Source organism: Chiloscyllium punctatum, chromosome 26 (genome assembly GCF_047496795.1).
Source record: "Chiloscyllium punctatum isolate Juve2018m chromosome 26, sChiPun1.3, whole genome shotgun sequence".
Classification (NCBI taxonomy): Eukaryota; Metazoa; Chordata; class Chondrichthyes; order Orectolobiformes; family Hemiscylliidae; genus Chiloscyllium; species Chiloscyllium punctatum.
This window is the reverse complement of record NC_092764.1, coordinates 20,475,443-20,495,037: the sequence shown is the minus strand read 5'-3', so window position 1 is coordinate 20,495,037 and position 19,595 is coordinate 20,475,443.

The following is a 19,595-nucleotide window of genomic DNA, read 5'->3' as shown; positions in this document are numbered from 1 at the left end:
CAAAGATATTTCTTTGTGGTATCATAAATGGAGACATAAGTGATTAGCCACTTCAGTTTACTTTGTTCATTGAGAAAATCATCACAGTCACCTTGGAAAGTGTCCTGAACCAATTTTCTGAACTGCATTTTCTAGTCAGTCCTGGACCCTGACGTAAAGCTCAGGTGATCTATCACCATGCCTCCAGTCAGGTATTTGTACGTGTTGGGCAAATACTTACGTTAGCGTCTGTAACATAAAGAACGGGACATGGATACATGGTAAAAACAATGACTGCAAATGCTGAAAACCAAATACTGGATTTGTGGTGCTGGAAGAGCACAGCAGTTCAGGCAGCATCCAACGAGCAGCATGGTGCTGAGAGATGTGTTTATTACAGTTGCAAGCACCTCAACTTCTGGACAAGTACTGTGCTAGTCATTGCAAACCACACCACACTTCCATCAGTGTCTCATGCTGCATTTGGCCCGGAGGTAAGATGGAATCAGAGGCCTTAAGGTCACATAATGATGATGCCATGGGCACAAACAGTCACAGAAGAGTAAAGCACAGAAACAGAACCTTCGGTCCAACTCATTCATGCCGATCAGATATCTAACCAAATCTAGTCCTATTTGCCAGCTGCAATTGTACCAGCCTCCACCACTTCCTCTGGCAGCTCATTCCATACACGTACCACCATCTGTGTGAAAACGTTTCCCATTTGGCCCCTTTTATACCTTTCCCCTCTCAACCCAAACCTATGTCCTCTAGTTCTGGACTCCCCCACCCCAGGGAAAAGACTGTTCCTCATGATTTTATAAACCTGTATGAGGTCACCCCTCAGTTTCTGACACTCCAGTGAAATCATCCCCAGCTGATTCAGCCTCTTCCTATAGCTCAATTCCTCCAATCCTTGAAAGGGTTCAGAAAAGATTTACAACGTCCTTCCGATAGGAAGGAAACCCATGCAGTATTCCAAGTGTGACCCAACTTGGCCTCCCAACTCCAATATTCAATGCTCTGACCAATAAAGGAAAGCATAAAAAATGCTTTCTTCACAATCCTATCTACCTGTGACTCTACTTTCAAGGAACTATGAACCTGCACTCTAAGGTCTCTCTGTTCAGCAACACTCCCTAGGACCTTACTATTAAGTGTATAAGTCCTGCTCTGATTTGCTTTTCCAAAATGCAGCACTTCATATTTATCTAAATTAAACTCCACCTGCCACTCCTCAGCCCATTGGCCCATCTGATCAAGATCCCATTGTAATCTGAGGTAACCTTCTTCGCTGTCCACTACACTTCCAATTTTGGTGTCATCTGCAAACTTAATAACTATACCTCTTATGCTCGCATCCAAATCATTTATATAAATGATGATAAGTAGTGAACCCAGCACCAATCCTTGTGACACTCCACTGGTCACAGTCTGAAAAACAAGTCTCCACCACCACATTCTGTCTTCTACCTTTGAGCTAATTCTTTATCCAAATGGCTAGCTCTCCCTGTATTCCATGAGATCTAACCTTGCTAACCATGGGGAACCTTGTCAAATGCCTTACTGAAGTACATATAGGTCATGTCTACTGCTCTGCCCTCATCAATCCTTTGTTACTTCTTCCAAAAACTCAATCAATTTCGTGAGACATGATTTCCCATGCACAAAGTCATGTTGACTATCCCTAATCAGTCCTTGCCTTTCCAAATACATTTAAGTCCTGTCCCTCAGGATTCCCTCCAATGTCAGGCTCACTGGTCTATAGTTCGCTGGCTCTTCCTTATCATTTCTCTTAAATGGCGGCACCACGTTAGCCAACCTCCACTCTTCCGGCACCTCATCTCATCTTAACAATGGGTCCAGATATCACTCCCATAGCTTCCCACACAGCTCTAGGTTATGCCTGATCAGGTCCTGGGGATGTATCCACTTTTATGCATTTCAAGACATCCAGCACCTCTTCCTCTGTAGTATGGACATTTTTAATGATGTCACCATCTATTTCCCCACATTTCATTTCTCCCATGTCCTTCTCTACAGTAAGTACTGATGCAAAATATTTGTTTAGTATCTCCCCCAGCTCCTGTGGCTCAACACATGGGCTGCTTTGCTGATCTTTGAGGAGCCCTATTCTCTCCCTAGTCACCTTTTGTCCTTAATGTATTTATAAAAACTCTGAATTTTCCTTAACCCTATTGCCAAAACTATCTCATGTTCCCTTTTTGCCCTCCTGATTTCCCTCTTAAGTATACTCCGACCGCCTTTACAGTCTTCTAAGGATTCTCTTGATCTGACATATGCTTTCTGCTTTTTCTTAACCAAAACCTCAATTCCTCATCCCTTAAAGGTATACTGCATACTAGCTGTGAGACACAACACAACACATGTAAGGGTCCTGAGCCCTCCCAGGTCCTTTGCCTGCCCCAGAAATGCAGTCTTGCTTCTGAGGTTGTTGTTTTCACAATCACTACTGTACAAAACTGGCTGTAGGCTGTTTCCTGAATCTCCTGATCCAATCAGATGTCCCACAGTGATACAAGCCTACTAGCACATAAGCAAGGGCTTCTGCCCAAAACGTCGATTCTCCTGCTCCTCAGATGCTGCCTTACCTGCTGTGCTTCTCCAGTGCCAGACGTTTTGACTCTGATCTCCAGCATCTGGAGTCCTCACTTTGTCCCTGGTCCTGCTGAAGCCACCAGGAAATATGAAGGTCTCCCAGTGTCCCTATTAATATAATCAAATAAGGACACCTTATGCTGGTCTGGCCACTGGGTTAGAAAGGACAACCCATGCTCACAAGTGACAAATGGGGCTTTGGTCCCAAAAGCACTGTTATTATGTTGCGCAAGCAGTTCCAACCTCATGACCATCTATTTGTTACACACAGCAAAGGATAACACCAAATGGCAGCGAAATACCAACACTAGTGCAAAGTGGCTTCTTAACAGCATTTAATGGCTATCTGCTTCCATGGAGTGGGCAACTGACCCATACCCCATCCCCTGAAATGTATACCCAGGGTAGTAATGGGTTTAAAAGCCAACTCAATCCAATTCCCAATCCCAATATTTTCCCAGACTGTTCCTTTAACCAGTCTTCCACATCTCAAGAGCAATCAAGCCAGAGGTTTCTAGAAACGTGAAAATAGGCATTGAGACGTAAATGAACAAAGCGTGGAGTTGGAAAAAGCACAGCAGGTCAAGCAGCATCAGAGGAGAAGTGGAGCCAACATTTCAGGTCAGAACATTTCATCAGGACTGGAGAAGAAGGAGGATAAGAAATAAGTAGAGGTAAGGAGTGGGGCCGGCGGGGGGGAGAAGTGGATAGGATGATGATAGGTGGATGCAGATAGGAGGTAGCTGTAATTAGTCAGTGGGAAGGGTGGAGTGATAGATCGGAGGGAAGATGGACAGGGTAGCTCAGGTTAAGGGGGCAGGGCAGAGAGAGAGGTGGGCGTGGGATGAGATGGAGGTCGGGGAGATTTGGAAGCTGGTGAATTGTATGTTAAGGCCGTACAATTGCAAGCTCCTGAGGTAGAAGATGAGGTGTTCTTCCTCCAGTTTGCACGTGGTCTTATTTTGATGGTGGAAGAGGCCCAGGATGGACATGTTGTTGGGGCAGCGGGAGGCGGAGTTGAAATGGCTGGCAACCAGAAGGTGGAGTTGATTGGAGCATGTGGACCATAAATGTTCCCTGAACAAGTCCCTGGGTTTGCACTCGGTCAACCCCACCTTCCCTGGTGTTAGATGGACAATTGCTAGGTGCTTAGAAAGCGACTTGGTTTCAAAATAAAAGGTCCTGAGGGGGCTTGACAGGGTGAATATGGAGAGGATCTGTCTGCATGCAAGAATCTATAACTAAAGATCACCATTTAAAAATGAATAGTCACCCACTTAAGACAGATGACATTTCGATCCCACCTCTCCTCCACCTCCCCACCCCCTCTAACTCCCGACTTTCGCTCAAACAGACATCATATATCTTTGGAGTTTTCATCCTCAAAAGGCAGTTAAAGGCAACAGTGGAGAGATTCTTGAGAAGCAAGAGGGTGAAAGTTTATCAGGAGTACACAGCAATGTGAATAATCAGATCTTATTGAATGGCAGAACAGGCTCAATAGACTGCTCGTCCTAACTTGAATGTAAAACAAATGAGAACCAGTTTAAATATAAAAAGTTATGCATGTAAGTGATGAAAGAAACAAGACAGGCAAAGACAGAGTGTAAGAAAAGCCAATAATAAACAGAAATGTCTTCGATACACATAGAACAGCACAGCGCTATAATGGGCCTTTCAGTCCAACATGTCAGTGCTGACCATGATGCCATTCTGAAACAATCCATCTGCCATATCCTTCACTCCCTATTCTAAGTGCCTCTTAAATAGTAAAATGTGGTAAAAGGCACAGCAGGGTTGATTAAGAACCAAAAAGGGAATGTACACATGGAGGAAAAGACATGGATGAGACACTAAATGACTACTCTGCATCTGACCTTACCATGACGATGCTCCCAAGTTGTTAAGTCACTATGAGGGCTAAAAATTAATAAAGTGGAGATATTAGAAAGGTTAGCTCTACTTAACTGTGGTCATTGACCAGATCAGATGCATCCGAGAACACTGACAGAAGTAAGGCTGTAAATTGTAGATGGATTTGCCGTAATCTTCCAATTCTCCTTCATTACAGGATGGTTCCAAAGGACTGGAAAATTGCAGATGTTATACCCACATTTAAAAATGAATAGAAAGGTAAATCAGCAGCTATGTGTCAGTCAGCTTTGTAGCAGTCATTGCAAAGCTTTTAATAGTCGCTGAGACAAATGTGAATTAATTAAGGAAAGCTAACGTAGATTTTATTAAAGGCAAATAGTCATCAATTAATTTGGCAGAACTTTTTGATTAAGTAGCAGTAGGAGTTGATGAGGGCAATGCAATGAATGCTGTATACAGGAACATCCAAATATCATTTTGTTAAATACCATATTCAAGAGCTTATGCTCAAACCCTTTACTCTCCTAGTCCTCAAATGCTGCCTTACTGGCTGTGCTTTTCCAGCACCACATTTTTTAACTCTAAATGCTATATCAGGCTTGTCAGCAAAGTTAAAGCCTTGAGAAATACAAGAACTATGGATGTGAGACCATTTTAGTGATTAGAAATAGAAAGTAATGGTGAAAAGTCACCTTTAAGACTCAATATGAAGTCTGACCAAGTAAGTAGTGCAGTGGTCTTAAGGGGTGGGGGAGTGATCCATTTTGGCAGACAGAACAAGGAAAAACAAGTTAAATAAAGGATATAGGAGCAAAGGAACCAGGGAGTCAGTGGACACTTTGATAAAGATGGCAGACTCATTTGAAATAATGGTTGAATGGGATAAAGGATCTTGAGATTTATAAAGAGCGGCATAAGTACAAAAGCAAGGAAGCTATGGTGGACTTTTGCAAAAACTCTGTCTTGACCTTAGCTGGATATTCAGCTAAGTGTCTACTTATGGGCCGTACACTTTAGGAAGGACATGAAGACGATGCAGAAGAGATGTAAAGTATGGTTTGGGGATGAAAGACTTCACCTACAAGGATAGTCTGGCAAAGCTGTGGTTGTTCTCTCTTGAGAAGAGAATTGAAAATCGTGAGACATCTAGGCAGAATAGGTAGAATAAACTATTCTCACTGGAATAGAATTCAATATCCTAAGGAGAAAATACTTGCAGGGCTGTGTTGAAAAGGTGAGTGAAACTAGCTGAATCGCTGTTAGAGATAGCCAGCATGAATATGACAGTTTGAATGTCCTTTGTTGGATCTGTACCTGTTTATGATTCTATGCATTGTTATACCATCTGTTGTCTTTAGTTATGGAATGATATAAATGCACTAGAAGTAGATTAGATTCACGACAGTGTGGAATTAGACCATTTGGCCCAACAAGTCCACACCGAGCCTCCAAAGAGTAACCCACCCTGACCCATTTCCTTACATTACCCCTGACTAATGTACCTAACACTATGGGCAATTTAGCATGGCCAATTCACCTGATCTACACATCTTTAGATTGTGGAAGGAAACCAGAGCACCCAGAGGAAACCTACACAGACACGGGGAGAATGTGCAAACTCCACACAGACAGTCGCCCGAGGTGGGAATCGAACCCCGGTCCCTGGCACTGTAAGGCAGCAGTGCTAACACTGAGCTACCATGCTGCCCTCTAATAAGGTAAGAATGAATGAATGAGAACAGGCCAGAGTACAGGAAGATACATCCCAACATTTGTTCTTCTTGCTCTCACAATGTTTTTCTATGTTGTGTTCAAAGTAGAATCTCACCAGTAATAACCAAGGCCAAATACCTCATGTAACAAAAATGTTTTCACTGAGCCAGATATCTTTGAGTTTTCTCCAAATGTAGTTCTAAACAGTACACACTTCCGTACTAGGGGTTAACACCTTTCTAGATGCTGGAGTCAAATAATGGGACTTTTTACAGTAGAGTTGATAGCAGTTTTTTTTATGGAATCAAAAGCATTGCACCTGCCAAAATAAGCAATATGTGCAGTTTCTCTGAGGGACAGTTCTCTCTCATAAATCAGACTATTTCAAATAGCAGTTAAGCATGCTTCATAACATACATAAGCTATATTTATCGATGCAAGATTTTTAAAAAGGGTTTATCCAGTGTAAACACTAGGACTACTGTTGAAAGCTTGGCAAGTCCTCTTTGCTTAATTTGCTCATAAATTGATCCTACCACATGCGTGTCTGACAGGGAAGTGGATTATTCATTTTCATCTTTAACTCAAACAGCTTACAGAAGCTCCATTCCAATAATTATCTAAAACTGGTAGTGCTCTGTAAAGTGGTGTGAATTAGCAAAGGTTCTGGGAAAAACTGACAGTTTTAAAAATTTTAAAGGGAGAATTCTTGAGGTGGGGGAGGGGGGGGATTGAACTAACACCAGCACGACTTTGAACTGGCTTTGAAAGGGAATTCCAAAAAGTGCAACAGTGAAGTCACAGCATTCATTAAATTACTGAAACTCTCCATTTTAAATTAATAGGAATGCTTCTCAGCTGGTTCTTATTCCTTTGGTCAGGGTACTCTGTACTTACATCCATAGGCCAATTGGGTTGCCATGACATTCTTTCTTTCCTTGACTTAGACGTCTTGATGAATTATGTCACTGTGAATTTGAAGTTCCATTATAGAATACCCCACTACCCCCACATTTTAAATATAACTTTGTTACTTAAATATAAATAATGTCATGCCTGCTGAAGAAATCTGTAAGTACACAGTGATATAATTTGCCCATTTTTCTTTGCAGGAGTAAAGATCCTAAGGCAACTAAGGTGGTCTGAATAAGTGAGGACTAAGTACTGAGATCAGAGGGATAAGAAACAGCTGAGAAACATTTTCAGTTATTAAATAGAGAGAAAATTGAGGGCCTGGTTTAACGTTATGTTTGTGTCATATAATTGAGTTAAAAGAAATACTTGTATTTATATAGCACTTATCACCTCATCCAAACATCTCAAAGTGCTTTTCACAGTGAATTACTTCGAAAATTCACTGACTGCTTTGTGTATAATTTAGTTCCCAGACAAACAAGGTCAGTAATTGTTGGTCCATCTTTTTCTCTCTCTAATGTTCTTTCATCCTGATGACCTTTAGGAATATACTCAACACTAACTTTACCCTGATGCCATGCCAAATGGCTATTCCTCAAGATTGAACATGAATGTTGAATTAGAATGGTTTTCTTGAGTGGGGGCCTCAAATGTGTAGAATTGAAACTGTTGGTCAGTATACTTCCTGTCCCATGATCAGTTCCATTGACTTTAATAGAACTGAATATCAAGCAAGCTATATGACAGATGGTTAGTGCCAAACCATACTGTGAGCCTTAATAGGCTTTTTTAACCAAGGAAGTTACTGTCACAGGTTGTGGTACCAATCACTGGCAATATGTGGGATTGAACGGAGTGTTGCCATCAATTCTTCTTTCTAGATATTTTAAATCAACTTGTTCAGACCTATTCTGGAACTTGTCTGGGGCAGATGGGACTTGAACCCATACCTTTTGGCAGAGTGGGAGGGATAGCACCACCATGCTCCAAGAGTCCTCCAACAATTCTTCTCCCTATGTTATGTTCAGGTAACAGTGATGCGGATAAACCACGAGAGATTCTGAACAACAAGAGCCTTTTGTCTTAATAACAGGATGAGGATTATTGCTTGATCATAAAAGGTACAAGTTATTTTTGATGGTTTTAAACATAATCATTCAGACTAACAAGAATCAGAGATGACACATCTGACCTCAATGGGATATCATGCTACTCTTTGGCTGTTCTTCCAAGACTATGTGACATCATTTGATTACATGGGGATCCCTACACAATCTCCAACATTAACCCTTTCAGAACCTTGTACAACAGTTATCACAGGCTTACCTGATCTTGTAATCAGCCATATGCCAGCTTGAAGAGAATAACTACTTCTCTTTCTTTGTAAGAACTTTTGTAATTTAGAACAATTCAGATCTAGACAGTTCAGTAACACAACCTATTTTCCATTTACCTCTTGGGGGAACTTTGTATAATCCATCTCTTGTAGAGCAGAGTGGAAAAGGTCAAAGGAAAAATAATTGAGAATCTTTCAACAGTTTTCTGGTGTCCTTCCTAAAAACTAAAAACTGTCTTGAAGAAATTGTCCTTTTTTTGTTTATGAAGGGAACAACTGATAAGAAACCAATCAATTGAGTCATAGAGATGTACAGGATGGAAACAGACAACCTAGTCTAGTCCCACTTGCCAGCACTTGGCCCATATCCCTCCAAACCCTTCCTATTCATACACCCATCCAGATGCCTTTTAAATGTTGCAATTGTACCAGCCTACACCATTTCCTCTGGCAGCTCATTCCATACACGTACCACCCTCTGCATGAAAAAGTTGCCCCTTAGGTCTCTTTTATATCTATCCCCTCTCACCAAAACTATGCCCTCCAGTTCTGGACTCACCCACCCCAGCGAAAAGACTTTGCCTATTTACCCTATCCACACTCCACATGATTTTATGAACCTCTATAAGGTCACCCTTCAGCCTCCGACACTCCAGGGAAAACAGCCCCAGCCTATTCAACCTCTTCCAAAACTCAAATCATCCAACTCTGGCAACATCCTTGAAAAGCTTTTCTGAACCCTTTCAAGTTTCACAACACCCTTCCGATAGGAAGGAGACCAGAATCCTAACCAATATCCTGTACAGCCACAACATGACCTCCCAACTCCCATACTCAATGCTCTGACCAATAAAAGAAAGCATCCCAAATGCATTCTTGTAATGGCTTAGAGTCTGAGTTGTAATAATTACAAGACTGTCAATGTTAACTTTCATTACATTGAAACCAAAAACAACTTCTATATATGTTAAGATGTTGAAATTTAGAAGTTGTTTGTCAGTTCTTAACAGGATGTGTTATTACAGAATTCATAGATGGGATCAGTTGGAAACTGTTCATTGCTGTGCAGTTCAACTATGAACACATTAACCTTTCTGTAATGGCTAATCAATATATCTTAATTTTATCAAACAGGATTTATTAACATTATATTAAGTCATAAATATTTCTAAACAGCCTCTCTCACCCTGAGAAAAAAAAACAATTTTGTAAATATAGTATCTCATTCCCTTGGAAGCATGAAATTAAAGTGTCAAGTTTTAATTAAATAAAACTTCTTCATATTTTTAGTCTGTTGTTATAATTTTCCCTTGACCCCAATGTGTACGTACAAATCCTTATTTTCAAGATCAGAGTGGTGCTGGAAAAGCACAGCAGGTCAGGCAGCATCTGAGGAGCAGGAAAATGGATGTTTCGGGCAGGAGCCCCTCATCAGGAATGAAAAATCCTTATTTTGCCTACTGCACAATAATTTGAATGGAACTGACATTTCCTGATATTTACATCCGATTGCCTGACCAGCTTGTCTGGTATCTGCTCTGTTGGGTATTTCAGATTTTCAGTCAAAGGCACCAATTTAAACTGCCATTGGAAGTCTGCATTCGCGATACTGCTAAATCTTTGTGGACAGTTTCTCTCTAGGCCATTCTTTCACCACTAACCGTCACATTCAGGCCTTGCATAATAACAGCAGTCCCCAGTATGCCTTCCAGAACGTGCAGTATCCACTGCTCACAGAAAACATCAAGTGTTTGGGAGACATTGTGCTTCTTCTCTAGGGTTACTTTAGTTCAAACCAAACAACAGAAGCGGAGCAGGGAACCAGAGGGACGACCCATATGAGCAATGTCCAATATGGATCTGCAAATTGCTCCATTTTCTATTGCAATCTGTCAAGTGAAACAGTAGTTTTTTTGTTGCAATCATTGCTAAATTATGTTATTCATAACATAATTCATAAGGGTGGCTCAGTGGTTTGCAATGCTGCCTCACAGCGCCAGGGACCTGGGTTCGATTCTAACCTCAGGTGACTGTCTGTGTGGAGTTTGCACATTCTCCCAGTTTCTGCTTGGGTTTCCTCTGCGTGCTCTGGTTTCCTCCCACAGTCCAAAGATGTGCAGGTTAAGTGTATTGGCCATGCTAAATTGCCCATAGCTTCCAGGGAGGTGTAGGCTAGGTGCATTAGTCAGGGATAAATATAGGGATAATAGGGTAGGGGAATGGTCTGGATGGGTTACTGTTCAGAGGGTTGGTGTGGATTTGTTCAAAGGGCCTGTTTCCACACTGTATAAAAGAAAATATATACATATTCAAACTGCTTCAAAACAATTTATTAATTTTTGCAAAATGTTGATAGCATTGTCTGAAGTCCCCTGTTGACTATTCCTCACCTTAGTAACCATTCTGAACTGCTGTCAGCTATCTGCTTTGGAAAGAGCAATGCTAAAAGAGAAAACATAAAGGCTATACGATAGTATCATTGCTCTCAAGCACAAAAGTGCATTGATGTACCACCAAAAATTGTAGAACTAAAACAAACCTACAGCAATATAAAGAAGGAAATAAAATGGAAAATGGTGCAAAACAAAGTTCTTTTTCAACGTGTAAAGAGAGAAAAAAATAAAGTATTGATTCAGGGGCAAACCTTTCATCTGAAAAGACTGTTCACCTGCATCAAATTGTATTTTCTCGGTTAGGATCAAAAATCATAGCTTTTCTAACATTTTGCCTCTAAGATTTCCAATAATTTACTTTTGGTTCTCTTTTCATGGGCTGTGGACATTGTTGATGAAGCCAACATTCATTGCCCAACTCTAATAGCCCTTGAGAAGATGATGAGGTGCTTTCTTGAATTGCTGCAGTTCTTAGAGTGTAGGGACACCCACAATGCTGTTAGGATGGTAATTCCAGGACTTTGACACAGTGGTGATGGAAGAACAGTAATTTAATTCCAAATCAGAATGTTGTGTGACTTAGAGGGAAATTTGTAGGTGATGAAGTCCCCATGTATCCAGTGCTGTTGTCTAGATTTGAGAATGTGCGTTTGGAAGAAGCTGTCTAAGGGGCCCTCTTGAGTTACTGCAGTGCATCTTGCAAGTGGCACACACTGCTGCTCTGTGTCAGTAGTGAAGGGAGTGAATTTTGAAAGTAAAGTGCTTGATTGTAGATATTGCCAAGCTTCTCTAGTGTTGTTGGAGCTATAATCATCCTGGTAAAACAAAATTAGATCAACCCAGGTTCTGGTATACTTTTAGATTGCAAGCCCATAAAAACCATGTAATTCTATAAAACTGGTGAATTCATCCAACCCATTGAGCTATTAATAGATTATATCATTCAGGCTCCTCTAAAATGTGGAATGACATGAATTATCCAATTGTAGCAGTTTATCAACTTTAGACAGTAATCTCTGAACCAGAGGACAAACATCAAATGGGAAAGCTTCTAGTAGGAGCAAAGATGAGAAATAGCTTGGTTATAAGAACATTTAAAAAAAATAAAATCTTTCCCCGTCACAAAATATTCCTAAAGAAAACTCAATGGTCCTATCTGCAATGTGGGATTCATTCTGTTAATTTGTATTGTGTGCAGAACAGAACAGATGCAATGAAGAAGTTAAAAATCGCACAACACCAGGTTATAGTCCAACAGGTTTATTTGGGAGCACTAGCCTTTGGGGTGCTGCTCCTTCATTAGGTGGATCGTTAAGACACAGAATTTATTGCAAAAGTTTACAGTGTGATGAAACTGAATATATTGAAAAAGACCTGAATTGTTTGTTAAGTCTCATCTTTTAGAATGAACATGTTGGTTTTGCTGCTCAACTGGACTTGAAAATCATTTAGTTAAAATAAAAGCACCTAAAGCAGGGATATAAGCACAGCTGGAAAAAAAATCAAAGGAGTTCTCTGCAACTTTCCCTTTGCATTAAGATAATCTGGAAGTTGCAAGATAATAAGTGAATAATACTCAATCCTAATGAATATAATTGCAAAAGTATGACTCAGTAGTTAGTGCTGCTGCCTCACAGCGTCAGGGACCCAGGTTCGATTCCAGCCTCGGGCGACTGTATGTCTGGAGTTTGCACATTCTCCCAGTGTCTGCGTGGGTTTCCTCCGGGTGCTCCGGTTTCCTCCCACAGTCCAAAGATGTGCAGGTTAGGTGGATTGGCCATGCTAAATTGCCCATGGTGTTCAAGGATGTATAAGTTACGTGCATTAGTCAGGGGAAATGTAAAGTAATGGGGAATGGATTTGGGTGGGATATTCTTCGGAGTGACGGTGTGGACTTATTGGGCTGAAGGGCCTGTTTCCACCCTGTAGGGATTCTAAGTAATACTCACTGGGACTCTGCAGCGCATGGTAAAATGCTTTATTAAAAATTATGATTATGTGTCTCTGTTTATTCATATAATCTTTGCCATGACCTCAACCAATCAAAAAGAAGATAGGACTCCTACATGCATTTATCTGTGTGAAATAAAATCTAAATACCTTATTTGAGATTTGCTAATTTTGCACTTTTTCTGTGATCATATTTAGTGAAGTAATGTGCTTATTCCAATATTATTTATATACCTATCAGCTGTTTTAAAAATGTATCATACATGGAGCATTCCATTATTTGCTCTCCATTTAAATAGAATTCTGATCCATGAGCTTCACTTTGCAACTCATATATCACATTTATATTTCTTTTTACTGGACTACTGTCCAAGGCAGTGATGGCCATTTCTTTAAAGCAGGTGTTTGACATTGAACAAAATATTGTAATCTTGGCCTCACTAATAACTATAACTTTTTCTTTAAACTCAGGACAAACATCTTTAGGTGCATAACGTGATGAGAAGTTCATCTTAGGGCAAGGTCTTGCACACAAGAAAAAATGAGATGTATGTTTTATTCATGAAGTGACATTGCAACAGCTGACAAACATCAAGGTCTGGAGTGATATAGTCTTAGGGACCATATCAGGTCATACGGAATAACAACTAATAAAATAAATAGGTTGTCGTGCATTCTTACAGCAACAGTGGAACCTGTGTTTGGGATTGTGATCTTGAAGCTATGGAATGCTTTGGCCAAACTCCATCTTGGAAACTGCAACAAAGTCAAATACCGCTGATGCTGGAAATCTGATATTAAAACAGAATGTGCTAGAAATAAATCAACAGGTTAGACTAAATTTGTGGTGAAAGAAACAGAGGGCTAGGTTTAATGTAACCTGTCACAGTGTGAACCATGATGATCAGGCCTGCTTAATCACAGGGAAAGCTCTGCATCAGTCTCCTAGCAGAGGGAGTACGATGTTATTCTGGACTAATTTAGAGGGGAGAAGGGTCGCCAGTGGCAGAATGGCAATTTAGGCTCAAGACTGAGCCAATTGGTGATCATTATCCCTGAGGCCACCACAATGTGGTTGTAACTCCTGGGGTTTGATGGGATACACACAGAAAGCTGCACAGTAAATCCTGTCACTTTGGCCTGTTAGGTCCCAGAAGCGAGGAAAGGAGTATGGGCAGGGGCTGTTCGATGGCTTGTACTTATTTGTAACCCTATAGTCACTGAAGTGACCCAGCATCAGGAATGGGAGCCTATCCTTTCCTAAATTTCATCCAACCTCTCTACCTTCAAGACCTTCCCACCTGCTCCCTACAAGTTCACCCATGACTCACTCTCTCCCCCTTTGTTCTGGGCTCCTGTGAAATTCTGATCCTCTATTGGGTGTAGCACTGCTATCAGCTTGGCTCCTGTTGTTGCTGCTGGCCCCTGAAGATCACTTGATTCCATTGAGATTCCTCTGCAGAATGGACGGAGGTTCCCTACTGGCTTTCTGGCTTCTGGGTAAGATCTCCAACCAACCTGGCAATATCTAACCTACAGACAGTGTTTCAGACCAATGGCAATTTGCCAAAACGCAGGTTATAGCTATTTATCTTAAATACCACAGTCAGTCCCAATCTCCGTGACATGAGGAAATCATCCAGAAGAGTATGGAGGACAATGAACTCATGCCTAGTATCAGAGGATAGGCTTATAAAGAAAGGTTAGAAAAATCTCAACGCTTTAGACTTGAAAACAAATGAGAGGAAATTATCTAGGATAGTTCATCCTGAGCACCATATCAATCTTGATTGCAAGATAAGGGGGCATAGGATCAAACCAGCAAATGATACATTTATAACTGATGACAAAAATTGCTCTTCACTTAAAGTTTAATTCATACTTGGAATGACATTGGAAGCAAAATCTTGTAAACATTTAAGAAACTGTTCAGTGCTCTGATGAGTCTCTGTAGAATTATTTCTGGCAGTTTTACATAAAGGTGAGTTGAATAGCAATCTTAGAATCTTGGAGACAGTAAGGACTGCAGATGCTGAAAGACAGAGTCAATAGATGTGAAGCTGGAAGAGCACAACAGGCCAGTCAGCATCCAAGGAGCGGGAAAGTCAATGTTTCGAGCCGGAGCCCTTCATCAGGACTTGTTATATATTTCAAAAATCAACACCAACGTCTTTTCTCTTTACCACTATTGAAGGACATACCTAACTTTTTTTGCTTCCTCGGGTTCTGAAGCACAGAATTGGCAGGCAAAGGTTCATTCTATGCTTAGAGCTCTGAACTCATCCCAGAAGGTGGTTGAACAGCTTCCTTTCTGTGTATATGTTTCACATTCCTTGTTCCATTATAGAACTTTATATTTATTCATGTTTAAATTCATTTACTATTACTTAGCCCTTAAAGGGCCAGATCACCACCCCTCAACCGAGCTGTGTCACTCTCGTGATTTTTCTTCTCATGCAAATACACTGATGGGCAAGGAAACAGCAGCCAATTAGAGGCTAGAAAGTGAGGACTGCAGATGCTGGAGGTCAGAGCTGAAAATGTGTTGCTGGAAAAGCGCAGCAAGTCAGGCAGCATCCAAGGAGCAGGAGAGTCGAGCCTGAAGAAGGGCTCATGCCCGAAATGTCGATTCTCCTGCTCCTTGGATGCTGCCTGACTTGCTGCGCTTTTCCAGCAACACATTTTCAGCCAATTAGAGGGGCCAAGACTTCCAGGAAGTAGGAACAGCTTGCCTGCTGCTAACAAGCAGCAGCCTTTCCAAAGAGAGCAAGCAGCCTCCTGGAAGACAGCAGTATCCACAACTATTCACGAGATACAATTATAAAGCAACACTGGAACGGAGCAAGGAGAGACCAGTTATATGTCAATGCGGAGAAAAATTTTAATCCTCCCACTGTGTTTCGAATATCATGAGCCAAACTACTCAGGTTCACTGAAATGAGCTTTAAAAAGTCAAAACTCAAACTGACAGGTCTCTTAATGAGGCTAAGGAATCATAATTGACTACAACTGTTTCCAGCCTGCTGGCCTTTTGAAACTGTCCAGCACGTGTCAGGATTCTGAGATGACCTCCTTGACTGTGATATTTAGCTACCAATCACATTGGGTTGGCCTCACACCCCTTTGAAAACCTGGCCAAATACACATGCAATTTGCAGACTGTTGATATTGTATGAACTACATAATTTGGGTTTTCCCACCACTTGGATGAATGAGTAATCAGCAAAAAAAAAATGCCTGCCATACAGTCTAGATGCTGTTTCATGTGTGACCTTAGAGATAATCTTGATATTCATAAGAGAGTGCAAATCCTGCTAATGACATCAGTTTTGGAGGAACGGACGTAACCAATGACTTCACGCTGTGCTCAATTGACCTGGAAGCACTCGATTCAGATCTCCTGAGATGGTGAAATCACTGGGAAAGACTTCTTGATTTGGATCTAAGTTTTCCCATGTTTTGCGATTCAGCTTGCAAGTCCTGAGGTTGTCTTTCAGACTGTCTTGATGTCTAGGCTCAGGACAGCTTGTGGTGCAGGTGTTCAATTGGCTATAGGGTATTGCCTTTGGTATTAGGGGATCCTCCATGTGACTGACCCAGTGAAGCTGAGTTCTGAGGAGCATGTCTCTGATGCCAGGAATGCAGCACTTCGAGAACTTTGGTGTTGAGTATTTGTTCCTGCCATCTGATGTTGAAATGAGATCTCAGACAGTGCAGTAAACACTTTGTAGATTGCCCTGATTATCTCAGAACAAAGCACAAAGATCATCTCCATGCACTTTCAAAGTCTGTAATGAGCCTGTCAAACCTTGAGCCTGCCTTTACCAGCTGATGAAATGTTGGAATACGTGATCAGGGCAGTGATACAAGTTATCTGTTTTCTTCAGACAATATCAGACTAGCTTTCTCTGAGGCTAGGACAAAGCAATTAACAAGCAGCTATATGTCTCCATATAATGTACTATGAGAGTGTAATTATCCACGAGCAAGAGTTCACTCAGTAGTTGTGCAAGTCTTGAACCTTTGCAAATTGAAGAGATTGCTATCTCTCTTAACTTCAATGTGTAATCAAGTGTCGGGATCTTACAATGTGTACTGGAGCCTGGCCAAGGAGGATGTACTGAACAGAGATGGAGCCAACATCCAGCCTTGTCTTGTGTCATTGGCTCAGGAAAGGCATCCAATAATGTACCATTTTACATCACATTGTTCATTTGCTCATTTCACAATTGCATGATGGCCAATCACCTTTCCAGAGAATCCAGATCTATACAGAACCTTTCACAGACCTTCCTCGTTTACTGTGTTCAAATCTTTGGTCAGGTGAAGGAATACAATAGGGAGGACCTAAGGAGAGATAAGCAAATTTTTTGAATGTTGCTAGCATCACTTTCCTCTATGTATGTCCAGAACATGAATTGGAAACAGTCAGGCAATTTAAAGGACTTTTGTTTATCTTCTGTTCTCTGCTTCAACCTCAGCACCTTGACCTCCAGCACTGATAGGGTGAGAAAACAGGTCCTAAATCTACCTGAGCAAAGGGATAAACTGCTTTCTGTTGATGCTGAAATGATTCACCACAGCCATCTGGCCAAATGCCACAATGCTGCCCCCCCCCCACACACACAAAAAGGGCTTATGCCCGAAACATCGATTCTTCTGCTCCTTGGATGCTGCCTGACCTGCTGTGCTTTTCCAGCAACACATCTTTCAACTCTGATCTCCAGCATCTACAGTCCTTACTTTCTCCCCCACAACCAAGCAGACTGAATACCTGTGGCAAATTACACCCTTACAAACATGTTGCAGCCTGAGCTGTTGATGGTAAAGGCAGAAACTTCAATTTTTCTCCATCATAAGGCCTACCACAAATCTCCCCTGCCTTTACCACCTTCCACTGGGGTATGTCCCCTAAACGCACCCTCCCTGTCATTTGATGATCAACATGGCCAACGCCATTACCAAGATCTAAGCCAAGCAATGCCTTCTTTGTTGTTGGACTGGACATACTGTCCTGGAGGAAATTCTCCTGAACACAACCAAGGAAAGCTTATCCCATACTGTCCATTCCACTACTACTTTGATGAGGAAGCAATGGCCTCGTGGTATTATTGCTAGACTTAGGGTGTAGGTTTGCTCGCTGAGCTGTAGGTTTGATATCCAGACGTTTCATTACATGGCTAGGTAACATCATCAGTGGCGACCTCCAAGTGAAGCGAAGCTGTTGTCTCCTGCTTTCTATTTATATCTTTCTCCTGGATGGGATTCCTGGGGTTTGTGGTGATGTCATTTCCTGTTCATTTTCTGAGCGGTTGATAGATGGCATCTAGATCGATACGTTTGTTTATGGCGTTGTGGTTGAAGTGCCAGGCCTCTCGGAATTATCTGGCATGTCTTTGCTGAGCCTGTCCCAGGATAGATGTGTTGTCCCAGTCGAAATGGTGGTTTCTTTCATCCGTGTGTAGGGCTATGAGGGAGAGAGGGTTGTGTCTTTTTGTGGCTAGCTGGTGTTCGTGTATCCTGGTGGCTAACTTTCTTCCTGTTTGTCCTATGTAGTGTTTGTGGCAGTCCTTGCATGGAATTTTGTAGATGACGTTGGTTTTGTCCATGGGTTGTACTGGGTCTTTTAAGTTTGTTAGTTTTTGTTTGAGAGTGTTGGTGGGTTTGTGTGCTACTAGGATTCCGAGGGGTCTTAGTAGTCTGGCTGTCATTTCTGAAACTTCTTTGATGTATGGTAAGGTGGTTAGGGTTTCTGGCTGTGTTTGGTCTGCTTGTCGTGGTTTGTTCTTGAGGAATCTGCGCACTGTATTTTTTGAGTATCCGTTCTTCTTGAATACGTTGTATAGGTGGTTCTCCTCTGTTTTCCAAAGTTCATCCGTGCTGCAGTGTGTGGTGGCTCGTTGGAATAAACAACGCCATAAACAAACACACAGATCTAGATGCCATCTATCAACCCCTCAGAAAATGAACAGGAAATGACATCACAACAAACCCCAGGAACCCCATCCAGGAGAAAGATATAAATAGAAAGCAGGAGACAACAGCTTTGCTTCACTTGGAGGTCGCCACTGATGATGTTACCTAGCCAGGTAATGAAACGTCTGAATATCAAACCTATAGCTCAGCGAGCAAACCTACACCCTAAACCTCAACCTGACCTGCAAACCTCCACAAACCTTGCATTACTAGACTATTAATCCAGAGATCCAGGTAATGTTCTGGGGACCCAGCTTTAAATCCCACTATGGAAGGTGGTGGAATTTGAATTCAATTAATTAGTAATCTAACAATGAGCACAAAACCATTGTTGATTATCAGAATAAACCCATGTAGTTCATTAATGTCCCTTAGGGAAGGAAATTGCCATCCTTAGCTTGTCTGGCCAGTGAGGTTGACTCTATTACTCTCTGGGCAATTAGGAATGGACAATATCTGGCCTAACGAGCAGCACCCACATTCAGTAAATGAATTTTTTTTAAAAACCCAGTCAATATATAGGCAGTTAGAGACCCCCATTATAACTAGTCTTTATACCATAAACCTTCCTGTAATTCCCTTGTTCCTCTCTACCCTTCCTATTAACTGGTGGTTTATATTTCTACACAGGGCAATTTAATTGGACACTTCCTATTCCTTAGCTTTTCTCTTTCTCTGTTACTAGTTTGGCCAACTTTTGTTGACTTTTAAAACTTTTCCAATCCTCTGTTTCACCACTAAACTTTGTACATTTGACATTGCTATCATTGGTGCCCATTCCCATTAGATTTCTATGCAGGTGATTTCTGAGAGTTTATACCAGTACTGACCAGTGCAAA